Source organism: Phyllobates terribilis, unplaced genomic scaffold (genome assembly GCF_046119375.1).
Source record: "Phyllobates terribilis strain yellow unplaced genomic scaffold, ASM4611937v1 Scaffold_1__5_contigs__length_1240528914, whole genome shotgun sequence".
Taxonomy (NCBI): domain Eukaryota; kingdom Metazoa; phylum Chordata; class Amphibia; order Anura; family Dendrobatidae; genus Phyllobates; species Phyllobates terribilis.
The window spans coordinates 826,647,589-826,660,156 of record NW_027362761.1 but is presented as its reverse complement, the minus strand read 5'-3'; positions in this window follow the sequence as shown (position 1 = coordinate 826,660,156).

Genomic DNA, 12,568 nt, shown 5'->3' with positions numbered 1-12,568 from the left:
GTCTGCTTGGACAGCGGAGAACCGATGGAGGTTGGGGCGATATCACTCCGTTCTCAGGAAAGAGACTGCAGGTTTTCCAAGGGATTGTGTTTTTATTGTGGTAAATCTGACCATTTGATTAAGAACTGTGAGCTTCGTTTAAGTAAAGAAAAAAAAAAGATCAGTTACGCCCGTATAGCTTGTTTGAACTCTAAGGGAGTATTTCTTTCAGGGAGTACCTCATTGCAGGAAGATTTTGATTGAATTTCAGGTATTTGTGGATTGTGGTTCAACACTTAATGTGATTGATAAGGGTTTTTTGGAAAAACTTAAATTGGAATCCAAACCTTTGTCATCACCTATTTCTGTGATTGCAATTGATAACACTCCTTTGAAATGTATTACTCATAAGGTTGCTGCATTTCCCCTCACTATCAATGGCATTCACTAAGAAAATTTGGATTTGATGGTATTAAATAATTTACCCTCTCCAGTCGTTTTAGGTTTGCCATGGTTAAAACTGCATAATCCTTTACTGGACTGGTCTACTAATGAGTTTAAGTCTTGGAGTCCTAAGTGCTATGATAAATGTTGTAATGGTCGCATTGCAGCTGTGGAAAAAGGGGAATTACCGTACCTATTCAGGATTTTTGGAAGGTTTTTTCAGAGGAAGAGTCGCAAGCTTTACCTCCTCATAGGGACTATGATTGCACCATTGAGTTTGTTCCTGGAACTACTCTTCCCAAGAGTCGCTTATTTAATCTGACTATTCCTGAAAGAAAGGCCTTGGAGGAATACATACAGACGAGCTTGGCTGCTGGTCACATTAGACCTTCTAAGTCGCCTGTGGCCGTTGGATTTTTCTTTGTTAAAAAAAAAGACGGTGGTTTACGTCCATGTCTGGACTTTCGTGAAATTAATAAGATTACCGTACGCAATTCCTACCCATTGACATTAATTCCAGACTTGTTTAACCAGTTAGTAGGGGCCAAGTGGTTCTCTAAAATTGATCTCCGGGGGGCATACAATTTGTTACGAATGAAGGAGGGTGATGAATGGAAAACTGCTTTTAACACTCCGGTAGGTCATTTTGAGAATCTGGTGATGCCCTTCGGTCTTACCAATGCGCCCGCGTTTTTTCAGAACCTTATTAATGACATCCTGAGACCTTTGATTGGCAAGAATGTGGTTGTGTATTTGGATGACATTCTGATTTATTCACCAGATCTGGAGTCCCATTAGCAGAGCGTACGTGAGGTGTTGCAGTTGTTGAGTGATAATTCACTTTTTGCTAAGCTGGAGAAATGTGAGTTCGCTGTGCAGAGAATTAGTTTTTTGGGCTACATTATCTCCAGCGAGGGCTTTGAGATGGACCCGGTGAAAGTTCAGGCTGTGCAGGAATGGCCTAGGTCTATTGGTTTGAAATCAATACAGAGATTTTTGGGTTTCGCCAATTATTACAGGAAATTCATTAAGAATTTTTCTATAATTGTTAAGCCGCTGACCGATCTCACCAGGAAAGGTGCGAATACGGTCCAGTGGACTACTGAGGCCATTGAAGCTTTTGTGTATCTCAAGGAGAGGTTCAGTTCTGATCCTATCCTTATGCAGCCTGATGAGACCAAGCCTTTTTTGGTCGAGGTTGATGCTTCTTCGGTGGGGGTCGGTGAAGTTTTGTCTTAGGAGAACAAGGATGGAGTACATCCCTGTGCTTTTTTTTTAAAAAAAATTTCAGAAACCGGACTTAATTACGATATTGGTAATCGGGAATTGCTGGCTATTAAACTTGTGTTTGAACATTGGCGTCATTTCTTGGAAGGTGCTAAATTTCCTGTTCAGGTTTTCACAGATCATAAGAATTTGATCTATCTGGATGCTGCCAAACGCTTGAATGCACGTCAAGCTAGGTGGGCACTTTTTTTTTCTCGGTTTAATTTTTCTGTTACCTATATCCCTGGTACTAAGAATGTTAAAACCGATGCTTTATCTCGCAGCTTTTCTCCCATGGTTGGTACCGAGGAGGAGGAGAGCATTTTACAGGAAGGAGTTGTAGTAGCAGCATTGGACTCCGTTTTGGAAGAAGGGATTCTGAAAGCCCAAGAGGATGCCCCATCTAACACTCCTCATGGGAGGTTGTTTGTGCCTAGAACCTCTAGGAGAGATTTGTTTGTGGAGTATCATGAGTCTCGGTTGGCAGGTCATCCAGGAATTTCTGAGACTAAGAGACTTCTCAGTCGCAGTTTTTGGTGGCCTGGGTGGCAGAAGGAAGTCATCAAGTGGGTGCGTCAATGTACGGTGTGTGCTAGGTCAACGGCTTCCAATATCCCTGCTGCGGGGTTGCTTTGCCCTCTGGAGGTTCCTAGTGCGCCTTGGACGCATCTTGCAATGGATTTTATTACTGACATTCCTGTGTCCGAGGGTTTCACTGTCATCTGGGTGGTCGTGGACCGTTTTAGCAAGATGTGTCATTTAGTTCCATTCATTAAGCTACCCTGTGCTAAGACACTCGCTAAGGCGTTTGATAAGGAAATTGTCAGGCTCCATGGCGTTCCCACCGACATTGTTTCTGATAGGGGACCTCAGTTTGTGGCTTGCTTTTGGCATGCTTTCTGTGACAGGTTGGGAGCCCATTTGTCATTTTTGTCTGGTTTTCATCCTGAGTCTAATGGACAGACTGAAAGAAAGAACCAGGATGTTGAACAGTTTTTGCGTTGTTTTGAGGCAGACAATCAAGAGGGGTGGTCTGAGTTTCTGACACTCGCAGAATTTGCTCTTAACAACCATACATCCTCCTCTGCTGGGTGTTCTCCTTTTTTTTGTTGTACTGGGATACATCCGTCTTTTGGTTCGTTCTCCAAATTGGGGTCGGGGGTGACGGAGGAGGAGAATTTTTCCGGTGATTTGGAGAGAGTTTGGACTAATGTACATTGTAACCTTCAAGAGGCTAACAAAAAGTCCAAGAAGTATTTTAACAGGAAACGTAAAGAGGTTTTGTTTACTGCGGGTGACATGGTTTGGTTGTCCTCAAAGAATCTGCGGTTGAGGATTCCCCCTAAAAAATTGGGTCCGAAGTTTGTCGGGCCATTTAAGGTGCTTCAGGTGGTTAACCAGTCTGCTGTTAGGTTGGAGGTTCCCTCCTCCTGGAAGATTAATCCTGTGTTTCATGTTTCCTTGTTAAAAAAGGCTGATGTATCGGATAGGGAGGCCACTGTCACAGTTCCTCCGGTGGTGGAAGACGGCGAACATGAAATTTCTCGTATCCTGAATTCCAGAGAGCATAGAGGGAGATTGCAGTATCTCGTCGCTTGGAAAAGTTTCGGTCCCGAGGATAACTCCTGGGTTAAGGCGGATGATGTTTCTGCCCCTAGACTTGCCAGAGCTTTCACAGGAGATTTCCGGATAGGCCTGGGCCTGGAGGATCTGGAGGATCCTCATAAAAGAGCGGGTACAGTTAGAACCCTCCTGTTTGTTTTTGTTTCTATCTTGTGTTTTGCGGTCACGTGACCATCTTCCTATATATTCCAGCTCCGCCCTTCTGGCCTTGCTGGACTTCAGTGTTGTTTAGACTGTCTTTCTAGCCAGGTGCTTTTGTGCCTATCTATCTCTAGTTTACTTGGTCCTCTGGACCTCTAGTACTTTCTGTCAGTTTATCTTTTGCTCTACAACAACTTCTGTTAGGAGGTGTCCCATTTTTTGTCCAAGTCCTTAGTTCTTTTCAGGACCCCTCCCTTTCTCTATAGGTCTCCGTTCAGACTAGCCGATGATGTAGGCGAGTCTGTTCACAAGGAACAGGTCGCCCGCTACAACGTAGGGACTCAGCTTAGTCTTACTGTAGGGACAGCTCTCCCCTTCTTTCCCTAGTTTATGTTGCAGATCATAACACATTCCACGAATCCTGCTTGGATACCCAATAATCAAAATGCACAGAGGAATCACGGAGGATGTTGGTACGGTCGGCATGGTACTCTCTCAGCATCTTCCCAAACTTTGCACTCCTTCTGAGAGTACCCCGCACCTCAGGGCCTGTGTGATGGGAGGGTCTGAGAAAACTGTTCCAGAACTTTGACAGTGTTCCCCTGCCTTTGCTGGATTGTATTTGTGTCTCTCTCGCCTGTAGTCCTTGTTTGTCCAACGAACTGTGACCTCTGCCACCAGCGTTTTCAGATGGGAATATTTTTAATAGTTCCGCAACAAGGGCCTTCTGGTACTGCCCTATTTTTGTAGACCTGTCCGCATCAAGAATAAGAGATATAAAGTTATCCTTGTAGCGTGGGTCCAGAAGTGTCACCAACCAGTATTGACAGTCACCCAAAATTTTGAGAACGCGAAGGTCATGGGAAAGGCAGCGTAGCATAATCTCAGCCATGCGTGCCAGACTGCTAACAGGCAAGACTTCCGTGTCCTCACCAAGAGGATGACTGACCATGCTCTCCTTCTCCTCCTTCTCTCTGTCCTCTGGCCATCCATGTTGAACAGACGGTATGACAGTTGTGCAGGTAGTACCGTCTATAGCGCATGAAACTAGCTCCTGTTCTTCCTCCTGCTCTTCCTCATTGTCACCCAATCCACATTGGGATGAGATGAGGCTGGGCTGTGTGTAATCACCCTGTATGGTTCCTTGCTCCATCTCATCGTGCTCCGCCTGCAATGCATCCTCTTTGATTGTGAGCAGAGAGTGTTTCAGAAGACAGAGAATAGAGATGGTGACACTAATTATGACATCCTCGCCGTTCACCGTCTTGGTGGAGTCCTCAAAGTTTTGGGGGATGGTACATATGTCTGACATCCATGTCCACTCCTGAGGTCTTATGTGTGGAGTCTGAACTGAATACAGATAGCCTTGTTGATGCTGGTACTCAACAGTTGCCCTCTTCTGCTCACAAATCCTTGCCAACATCTGCAGTGTAGAGTTCCAATGCATGGGGACATCACAAACCAGTCTGTGAGCCGGAAGCTTCAAACGCTGCTGAAACACGGCAAGGGCAGCAGAAGCTTTAGCTGACTTTCTAAAATAGGCACACAGGTGGCATACTTTAACAAGCAGATCCGGCAGCTCCGGGTAGGATTTGAGAAACTGTTGAACCACTAGGTTAAGCACATGGGCCAGGCATGGTACGTGTATGAGCTCACCTCGCCTCAGAGCCGCCACCAGATTCCGGCCATTGTCACATGTGACCATGCCTGGCTGTAGGTTCAGGGGTGTGAGCCACAGATCTGCCTGCTCTTTAAGAGCTGTCCACAACTCTTCAGCATTGTGCGGTTTGTTATCTAAGCATATTAGCTTCAGCACAGCCTGCTGCCGCTTAGCCGAGGCAGTGCTGCAGTGCTTCCAGCTTGTGACGGATGTGGTCATTTCAGAGATGAAGGCTGAAAAGGAGGAGGAGGCTGAGGAGGATGAGGTGCAGGAGCTGTAAACTCTGGGGGCAACCCTGACTGACCTAGTGCCCACAATCCTTAACATTGGGAGGACTTGTTCCGTCCCAAAGTCCGACTTTGTCCTGGTTTCCACTATGTTAACCCAGTGTGCTGTCAGCGACATGTACCGTCCCTGCCCAGAAGCACTTGTCCACGTGTCCGTCGTTAGGTGGACTTTCCCGATAACTGCATTGTTGAGGGCACGGCTAATGTTTTGGGACACGTGCTTGTGTAATGTGGGGAAAGCACACTGGGAGAAATAGTGGCAGCTGGGAACTGAGTACTGAGGGACGGCCGCCGCCATCAGGTTGCGGAATGCATCCATCTCCATGAGACTAAAAGGCAACATTTCGAGCGCAAGCAGTCATGAAATGTGGGAATTTATTACTGTGCCCTGTGGGGTGTAGGCTGTGTCTTTGCACTTGCGTTTCAAGGACTGGTGTATGGACAACTGAACGCTGCGCTGGGACAAGGACGTGGACGTGCTTTCTGATGCTGCTACTTGAGAGTGTCCAACGACAGGTGCAGGGCAGGAATCATCTTTGTATGCATCATGAACTGGGGATTGGCTTGAATGCACAACAGCGGAAGAAGAAATGGTGCCACCCGCAGGCACTGTTGCTGGACCCTGGTGTTCGGCCCACAAAGTCGGGTGCTTTGCTGCCATGTGCGTGATCATGCTGGTGGTGGTCAAGCTGGTCATTTTGCCACCCCTGCTGATGCTGGCCTGGCATATGGTGCAAATTGCCTTTTTGAGGTTATCGGCAGAGTCTTTAAAAAACAGCCAGACTCTGGAAGACCTAAAAGTTGTACTGGCAACTTCCTTTGTGTTGATGTTACAGGGAACGGTTGCCCACCTACTTTTAGCGAACACCACAATTCTTCTTCCTGCCTGTTGGGGTGCTCTGCCTCCCTCCCCCTGTGTGCTGCTGTCCTCGCTATGCATATCCTCCTGCCAGGTTGGGTCAGTTACTATATCATCCACCACCTCGTCTTCCACTTCCGCACTCTGGTCCTCCTCCTGACTTTCTGGCAATTGTGTCTCATCATCGTCCACCTCTTGTGACACTTTCCCACCCTAGCCTTTGTGTCACAGTGGCTGCTTAAATATTTAGGCATTGCTACATGCGATCTCCACTTGCCCCGCTTCAAGTTGACCGGGTGAGAGGCCCGAATCTATAAATGAGAAAGTGAACAGCTCTTTGGAGTGTCCAAGTGTGGGATCAGTTATCTCTGGGCACTCGGCATGGTGGGAGGAAGAAGGTTCAGGTTGAGGAATATGCGGTCCAGACTCACAGCTACTGAGACTTGACCGTGTGGAAGACAAGGTGGTGGTGACTAAGTGACTGGAAGCATTATCTGCTATCCAACCAATAACCTTTTCACACTGCTGTATGTTCAATAGTGGTCCTGTATTAATTGGGACAGGAAGGTCAAGCGAGAAGATGTGGGTGTTTATTGTTACACAATTCAGCTTGCCCACGGCCTCGGCCTTTCTGCATGCAACATCATCTCCATCACGTCCAGTTCCCCGTCCATTGCCATGTGCCTTGCCCATTTTAAATAGGGGACAATATCTTCCATGCTCACAACAAATGACTGAATTTGGAGGGAACATATACGTGATCCGTGTGATGGACAAACCACAGTTTTAAATACCTGACCTGTAGGTAACTATTTTGACCAGCAAACTGGTGTCAATTGCTTCACTGACACACTGAAACAAATTTTGAATGGAGGCCAGAAATAGCAGTATTTTCTGAAAATGCATATGTGATCCGTGTGACGGAGAAAACACAGTTTTAAATTCCTGGCCTGTAAGTAACTGTTTTGAACAGCAATGTGGTGTCAATTGCTTCACTGACACACTGCAGCAAATTTTTAATGAACGTCAGAAATAGCAGTATTTCCTGAAAACGTATTTGTGATTCGTGTGACGGAGAAAACACAGTTTTAAATACCTCGCCTGTAGGTAACTATTTTGAACAGCAATCTGGTGTCAATTGCTTCACTGACACACTGAAAATTTTTTTAAAAAACAACCAGACTTGGGTAGACCTACCGGTTGTACTGGCAACGTCCCTCGTGTTGGTGTTACGGGGAACGGTTGCCCGCCATTTGTCTGCGGCCATCACACTGCTTATTCCTGCCTGTTGGGGTACTCTGCCTCCCTCCCCCTGTGTACAGCTGGCCTCGCTCTGCGTGTCCTCCTGCCATGTTGAGTCAGTTACTAGATCATCCACAACCACCTCCTCCTCTTCCACTTCCGCATCACGGTCCTCCTCCTCACTTCGTGGCAATTGTGTCTAGTCATCGTCCACCTCTTGTGACAAATTTCCAGCGTCGCCTTCCTGTGGCCGTGGCTGTTCAAATATTTGGCCATCGCTACATGGATCTCCTTTTCCACCACTTCAAGCAGAGCAGGCGAGGGGCCAAAATCTGGAAATGGATCAGTGAACAGCTCTTCAGAGTGTCCAACTGTGGAATCAGTTGCTGTCTGACGACACTCGGCATGGTGGGAGGAAGGAGCATCAGGGTGAGTAGGAGTATGCAGTCGAGACTCACGGCTACTAACACTTGACCATGTGGAAGACAGACTGGAGGTGGTGGTGCCCAGGTGACTGGAAGTATTTTCTGCTATCCAATTAATAACCTACTCACACTGTTCAGTTCGCAATAGTGGTGCTGTTGTGTGCTTCCCTAGTAATTCGGTCAAGAACTGGCAGCGAGAATATGTGGCTGTTGGTTGTGGCACATTTTCACCTTGGCCACGGCCCCGTCGTCTGCACGCACCATATACAGAATATCCAGTTCCACATCCCTTGCCATGCGCCTTGCCTATTGTAAATGAAGTAAAATAGCTTACACTCGCACTATCAATGGCAAAATGGTAATAAAAAGGAGATTTGAACCGTGGAAGAGGAAAACCACAGTTCTAGTTATCTGGCCTACACCACATATTTTAAACAGATATATTTGTGTCTGAACAGTCAGAGAGACATTCAAAATGTTTTTTTTCTGGAAAAAAGGCAAAAAAGTTGATAATACAGAGATTTGAACCGTGGAACTCCAAAATCACAGATCTACTTATCTGGCCTACACCAGACACTTTTAAACAGATATATTTGTGTCTGAACAGTCAGCAAGACGCTCAAAATGTTTTTTTTATGTACAAAAATGCAAAAAAGTGGATAATACAGAGATTTGAACCATGGAAGAGGAAATCCACAGTTCTAGTTATTTGGCCTACACCAGACTCTTTAAACACATATATTTGTGTCTGAACAGTCAGCGAGATACTGAAACTTTTTTTTTTATGCAAAAAGGTGGATTACACCCAGATTTGAACCGTGGAAGAGGAAAACCACAGTTCTAGATATCTGGCCTACAGCAGAATCTTTTAAACAGATATATTTGTGTATGAACAGTCAGTGAGACTCTCAAAATGTTTTTTTATGGAAAAAAGGCAAAAAAGTGGATAATACAGAGATTTGAACCGTGGAACTGCAAAACCACAGTTCTAGTTATCTGGCCTACACCAGATTCTTTTAAACAGATATATTTGTTTCTGAACAGCCAGGGAGACACTCAAAATGTTTTTTTTATGCAAAAAGGTGGATTACACCCAGATTTGAACTGTGGAAGAGGAAAACCACAGTTCTAGTTATCTGGCCTACATCAGAATCTTTTAAACAAATATACTTGTGTCTGAATAGTCAGAGAGACACTCAAAATGTTTTTATTTTATAGAAAAAAGGCAAAAAAGTGGATAATACAGAGGTTTGAACCATGGAACTGCAAAACCCCAGTTCAAGTTATCTGGCCTACACCAGATTCTTTAAAATAGATATATTTGTGTATGAACAGTCAGCGAGACACTCAAAATGCTTTTTTCTATAAAAAAAAGGTGAAAAAGTGGATAATACAGAGATTTGAACCGTGGAACTTCAAATCCACAATTCTAGTTTTCTGGCCTACACCAGACTCTTTTAAACAGATATATTTGTGTCTGAACAGTCAGCGAGACACTCAAAATGTTTTTTTTTATGCAAAATGGTGGATTACACCCAGATTTGAACTGTGGAAAAGGAAAACCACAGTTCTATTTCTCTGGCCTACACCAGAAACTTTTAAACAGATATATTTGTGTCTGAACAGTCAGCGAGACACTCAAGCTGTTTTTTTTTTATGGAAAAGAGGCAAAAAAGTGGATAATACAGAGATTTGAACTGTGGAACTGCAAAACCACAGTTCTAGTTGTCTGGCCTACACTATAATCTTTTAAACAGATATATTTGTGTCTGAACAGTCAGCGAGACACTGAAAATGTTTTTTTTTATGTAAAAAAGGCAAAAAAGTGGATAATACAGAGATTTGGACCGTGGAACTGCAAAACCACAATTCTATTTCTCTGGCCTACACCAGACTCTTTTAAACAGATATATTTGTGTCTTAACAGTCAGCGAGATACTCAAACTGTTTTTTTTTATGGAAAAAATGCAAAAAGGTGGATTACACCCAGATTTGAACCGTTGAAGAGGAAAACCATAGTTCTAGTTCTCTGGCCTAAACCCGAATCTTTTAAACAGATATATTTGTGTCTGAACAGTCAGCGAGACACTCAAACTGTTTTTTTTTATGGAAAAAAGGCAAGAAAGTTGATAACACCCAGATTTGAACCGTGGAAGAGGAAAACCACAGTTCTATTTCTCTTGCCTGCACCAGTATCTTTTAAACAGATATATTTGTGTCTGAACAGTCAGCGAGACACTCAAACTGTTTTTTTTTTATGTAAAAAAGGCAAAAAGGTAGATTACACCCAGATTGGAACCATGGAAGAGGAAAACCACAGTTCTAGTTCTCTGGCCTACACCAGAATCTTTTAAACAGATATATTTGTGTCTGAACAGTCAGCAAGACACTGAAACTGATTTTTTTTTGTTTTTACGTAAAAAAGGCAAAAAGGTGGATTACACCCAGATTTGAACCGTGGAAGAGGAAAAGCACAGTTCTAGTTCTCTGACCTACACCAGAATCTTTTAAACAGATATATTTGTGTCTGAACAGTCAGTGAAACACTCACACTGTTTTTTTTTATGTAAAAAAGGCAAAAAGGTGGATTACACCCAGATTTGAACCATGGTAGAGGAAAACAACAGTTATATTACTCTGTCCTACACCAGAATCTTTTAAACAGATATATTTGTGTCTGAACATTCAGCGAGACACTCAAACTGTTTTTTTTATGTAAAAAAGGCAATAACGTGGATTACACCCAGATTTGAACCGTGGAAGAGGAAAACCACAGTTCTACTTCTCTGGCCCTCACCAGAATCTTTTAAACAGATATATTTGTGTCTGAACAGTCAGCGAGACACTCAAACTTTTTTTTATGTAAAAAAGGCAAAAAGGTGGATTACACCCAGATTTGAACCGTTGAAGAGGAAAACCACAGTTCTAGTTCTCTGGCCTACACCAGCATCTTTTAAACAGATATATTTGTGTCTGAACAGTCAGCGAGACACTCAAACTGTTTTTTTTTATGGAAAAAAGGCAAAAAAGTTGATAATACCCAGATTTGAACCATGGAAGAGGAAAACCACACTTCTATTTCTCTGGCCTGCACCAGAATCTTTTAAACAGATATATTTGTGTCTGAACAGTCAATGAGACACTCAAACTGTTTTTATTTTTTTATGTAAAAAAGGCAAAAAGGTGGATTACACCCAGATTGGAACCGTGGAAGAGGAAAACCACAGTTCTAGTTCTCTGGCCTACACCAGAATCTTTTAAACAGATATATTTGTGTCTGAACAGTTAGAGAGACACTCAAACTGTTTTTTTTATGGGAAAAAGGCAAAAAGGTGGATTACACCCAGATTTGAACCGTGTAAGAGGAAAACCAAAGTTCTAATTTCCTGGCGTATACCAGACTTTTTTAAATAGATATATTTGTGTCTGAACAGTCTGCGAGACACTCAAGCTGTTTTTTTTTTATTGGAAGTAGGCAAAAAGGTGGATTACACCCAGATTTGAACCGTGGAGGAGGAAAACCACAGTTCTAATTTCCTGGCGTATAACAGACTTTTTTAAATAGATATATTTGTGTCTGAACAGTCAGCGAGACACTGAAACTGTTTATTTTTTTAATGGAAAAAAGGTAAAAAAGAGGATATTACAGAGATTTGAACCCTGGAACTGCAAAACCACAGTTCTAGTTATGTGGCCGAAACCAGATATATTTGTGTCTGAACACTAACGGACACACTCAATTTTTTTTGGGGGGGGGAATACCAAAAGGTTAATAAGACGGGTATTTGTACAGTATGACTGAGGGGAAAAATAAAAAAGAGGATTTCGATTAAAAAAAAAGGATTTTTCCAGCTCCTCGTTTCTTATTGACCTACAAGCTGCAACAGTGACCCCATTCCTTCATATCTCCTGCAGTCTCTCTCACCGATGGTCACCACTCACCTGACTAAAATATTTAACCTCTCTCTTTCTTCAGGTATCTTTCCCTCCTCAATTAAACATGTCATCATAACCTCTTTACTTAAAAAGCCATTCCTGGACCAGAACTGCACTGCTAACTACATACCTGTCTCTAACCTTCCTTTCATCTCTAAACTCCTGGAACACTTCCGTCTAATCTTGTATCTCTCAGATAACTCTCTTCTCGACCGTCTACAATCTGGTTTCCGCTCTTTACACTCCACTGAAACTGCCCTCACTAAAGTCTCTAATGATCTACTAACAGCTAAATCCAAATGTCACTGCTCCCTGCTAATTCTCCTGTGGATTACCAGCTCCTCCTCACTATGCTCTTCTCTATAGGCCTCAAGGAAACTGTTCTCTCCAGGTTCTCCTCCAACCTTTCTGACCACTCCTTCATTGTATCTTTTGCCTTCTCCTCTTCCTGTCCTCGTCCCCTTACTAACGGGGTTCCGCAGGGCTCAGTCCTAGGCCCCTTCCTCTTCTCACCCTATTGGACAAACAATCAGGAGATTTAGGTTCCAGTATCATCTCTATTCTGAGGACACCCAATTATACACTTCTTCCCCTGACATCACCCCTACCCTAAAGCAAAATACCAAGGATTGTCGGTCTGCTGTCTCTAACATCTTGTCCTCCTTCTATCTTAAACTGAATCTCTCCAAAACTGAAACTTCTTGTG